Source organism: Beta vulgaris, chromosome 5, assembly GCF_026745355.1.
Source record: "Beta vulgaris subsp. vulgaris cultivar EL10 chromosome 5, EL10.2, whole genome shotgun sequence".
In the NCBI taxonomy this organism is placed as follows: domain Eukaryota; kingdom Viridiplantae; phylum Streptophyta; class Magnoliopsida; order Caryophyllales; family Amaranthaceae; genus Beta; species Beta vulgaris.
In genome coordinates, this window is record NC_079206.1 from 58,381,526 (window position 1) to 58,385,582 (window position 4,057).

At 40.9% G+C, this 4,057-nt stretch overlaps 1 long non-coding RNA gene across 1 annotated transcript; it reads left to right on the forward strand.

Moving 5' to 3' along the window:
• The first annotated feature begins 1,631 nt into the window (after positions 1-1,631).
• Positions 1,632-2,397, forward strand: LOC130591547 (uncharacterized). Its single transcript, XR_008969305.1, has 2 exons — positions 1,632-1,721; positions 2,055-2,397. It is a non-coding gene; the product is annotated as an uncharacterized LOC130591547 (long non-coding RNA).
• Positions 2,398-4,057: the final 1,660 nt, after the last annotated feature.

The window sequence follows — 4,057 nt, forward strand, 5'->3', positions numbered from 1 at the left end:
CACCTGAAAAGTTTAATAATGGTTATGGGTCGGATATAGAATATTATTACAATTTTTTATAAGAGCGCGTCACGTAGATTGTCATAACATCACTTCTTATTTTTATCTTTTAAAAAATAGAGTTATACATGTATTTAAATACCTGTAAGAAGTTTTGGATAAGGAAAAATTAGAGTTTAGTTATGAATAAATTAAACAACCTTACTACTATATCATATAAATCGTACATAACTTTTTGCCATGTAATTTAGAATATTATAATTTTTGTATCATGGAGAGTGCTCAAAATAAGCTTCGCAATAAGATCCATTTACAGTATAGTTTTACAGCTTATGAAAAAAAATATTATCTTTCAAAATCTTAGTCTTTCTTTCTTTTTTTTTAACCGGAAGGAAAAACTAGGAACAAGCCCCTAATCAGGGGGCAGCCTAAAAAATCCTTACGGATGGTGAGAGAAAGATTAACAGTGAACGACGGGAATTTGTAGAGGAGGTTGTGAGCCGCACGACCTTCATGTGCCATAAAATCTGCAACCCTATTAGCTTCCCTGAAACAATGAGAAATAGAAAAACTATCAAACTTTAATAACTCAAGCCTAGCATCATTTAAAAGGGCACTAATGACCCACGGGGGTTCCAAATTCTTTGCATGGCATTGATGACCGAAATATTATCGCTTTCAACAACAATATGCTGTAAATTACAAAAACGAGCAGCCTTGATTGCCTCCCAGAGACCAGTAGCTTCAGCTTGAATAATAGAGAAATCAAAAGCTAGAGATTTACACCCGGCTAGAATAGCTGCACCCAGGTGATCTCGAATAACAAACCCAAAGGAGGATAGCCCATCACTATACTTTGAGCCATCAAAGTTAATTTTAAATACACCCTCCGGAGGAGGAACCCAAACCGCACAATTCCTGGCATTAGCATTAAGCCCCACCAAACCGCCTAGCTTGCGAGGCTCCAGGCAAAAATTACTAGAAACACACAGATTCCAATCTTTGACAAAATTATGCACAAGGATACTAATTTTGCGAACATTAAATGATTCTCGTGAAAATATAGTTTTGTTCCGGGTGAACCAAACAAGCCACCAAACGACAGCTAAATGCACAACAAGAATCCGCGCTTTTAGCGCCAGAATTTACCGTCCGGCACCGTAAGCGGACGTTAAATTCGAAATTACCGTCCGATAACAATCAGACGCAAATTAGCGTCCGTTTCTCTAAAATTAGCGTCCGAATTTTAACCGGACGCTAATTACCGTCCGAATTAAATTAATTAGCGTCCAATATAGCGGACGGTAATAATGATACTCCATATTAAAATCGACCATATTCCTACCCCTTTGCCTTCTCTCTCTCCTCATATAAGTCGCTCTTCATTCCTCACTCAAACCCTAACTCCCTCCTCTTTCACCTGCCAAACCCCCATTCTCCCTCTCTCACCTACGCGGCCCTCCCTCCCCTCTCTCTCCTCTTCGAACCACCACGAGATCAGAACAAAGCCTCAACCGCCAACAAACCATCGTCGAACTCCGAACCATCCATCGCTTTTGTCGCGTTCAATGAAACTGTTTGCGCCGCTTAAAAAGTGTTCGTCGCCGCTTAAAAAGTGTTCGTCGCGTTCATTTGTCGCGTTCATCGAAGAACTCCGGTCAGCAGCGAAAGTTCCATATCAAGTTTTTAGGGTGTCTGGGTGGGTTTTTTTGGTGGATCCGGTGGGTTTTCTGGTTTTTTGGTTCGTGGGGTGGGGTGGGTTGGGTTTGCGTGGGTGGGTTGTCTAGGTGGGTGGGGTTTTTTTCTGGGTAATTGGGGTTTTTGGGTGGTAGGGGTAATTGGGTGGATTGGCGGTTTTTCTGGGTGTGGTGATTTTTTTGGGGGATTATTTTTAGATCTAGGTTAGGTTTCAGTGATTTGGGCATTTAATTATTTTTGTTAATTTTAGTTTAATTTTTAGATCTGGGTTGGAAAAGAGTCTGATTTTGTTTGGTAATACAGTTTTATTTTTCCAAATGGCAAGTGTAATGAGTCCAAATGCTTTATTTTTCCAGACACGGCGGTGGCGGTGGGAGCACAGAGGCGGCGGCGGGAGCACAATGGTGGAGGCGGCGGTGGGAGCACAGTCTGATTTTTGAGCTGATCTAATTTTTGAAATCAAACAATGGACTACAACAGATCGTCGAAGGGGTTTTTGCGGCTTCTGATCTAATGTTCTCTTTTCTTAGAGTAGTTCTCTTTGCCCTTTTGATGTTATTTTCAGACCCTGGAGTGTAGACTAAATTTTCAATTCAGTATCTTGTAACCAAGATCACATAAATTTATATAACAGTTATGGTGCTTGGAATGTACAAAAAGAAGTTCGATTCAGTTCATGTTGTCACGAATTTAGTGTAAATTTATATTCTTGCAAAAATTTCATCCGTCTTCTCTGTACTGTTTGGTAAGTTCTTTCGTATGGAATTAGATTGGACGTTAATTAGCGCTTTGTTTGGTAATACAGTTACCCCATCTTGTAACCAACAGATTATCTTTTGCAACTGTGTGCTGGCATTCTTGTTGTGATGGCAAGTCTTGGAAACCCCTAGTGAATCAACACAAACTTTTAAGTTATCTCTAAAAGAGTCCAAATTAGTAGAAATCGGAATTTGGGGCCACCCATAATCCGCATCAAGCTGATGGAGAATATCGAAGGTGACCGAGCATTGAAAAAAAGATGAGAAGCTGTCTCCGAAGCACAGTTACAGAATTCACATTGCGGAGGAGTATAAATATGCACTTGTTCCAACCTCGCCTTAGTTGGAAGACCATCATGCAAGCTTTCTACGAAAAATTTTTGATCTTAGGAGAGAGGTTAGACTTCCAAATCCACTGGTATTAAACTTTTTCATGAGCACCAGTATTGTGGTTGATAAGTGTTATGGCTGAATTTTTTGACAGGATGACATTGACGCGATGACGCGATGATTCAATGACGTAGTATCATCTGACGTAAAGACACAGAAGCTGCAAGCCAAAGACATAGCGGAGGATGTACAATTAAGAGCTGTGCATTGAATGGTAACGGTCAGGCCAAATGAGGCAAGAGCATTTTAAGCCATAAATTCACCCGTTAGAAAGGACAACATTGAAGACGCAGGAGCGTGAGCATAGAAGATTCTTTATGATTCAAGCATAGAGATTAATGTAATAATTAGTGAATTGATTATTGTATTCGTTAGGGGAAAAAGCCAAAGAAAGAAGAAGGCATATAAAAGGTAGAGAGAGGTCAATGACATGTTTTTTAGGCAATATTGAGAGAAAAGACATTAGAGTGAACTAAACATTCTTGTAAACGACGATCAGTCACGAAGAAAGATAGTGAACTATATTAGTTTGGTGGATCTCCAATCACCCGCGGTTTTTTACCCATCTTCATTAGGGTTTTCCGCGTCACCACTTTTGTGTGTTCATCCCCTTTGACTCCCCATTACATTCTTTTGTCGCATCGACTTTAACATCATCTGGTTGACACGTCCCACAAACTTCAATTTCATCAAAAGTGATAAATTTTAGCATAAACAATTTGGCGCCCACCGTAGGGCATAACCAGACCATCTACTATTCAAAATCCGTCAAATGGGAGAAACACCTAACCTCGAGGAAATGTGAAGGCAGTACGAACAAATGAGAGCAGAAATGCTCGAAATAAAGCAAGCTAATGAGCGTCTAACTACCGACTTTACGACATCGTAGGAGAGGATCCAGAAATTGCAAGAGGAGTTAGCATCGTCCAGGGCTTCGAAAGTTCGGCGTCGAGAAAATCTGAATGACATCCCTTTGATGGGGAACCTTTCTGAGTCAGATGATGAAGAGCCTGAAGACGACGAGAACCCGAGGATGAAGAGCCCTTGAACAATGAAGAGAACGACCAAGGCGAAGGAGAAGCGAATCTTATGACAAAGCGCATGGCTCAAATCGAAAAGCAAAACAAGCGCTTGATGAAGCTCATGTCCCAGCTCCCTGGAGCCCCAACACCAGGCATCGTGGAGCATCCCGACGGCTATGCAGAGTCACC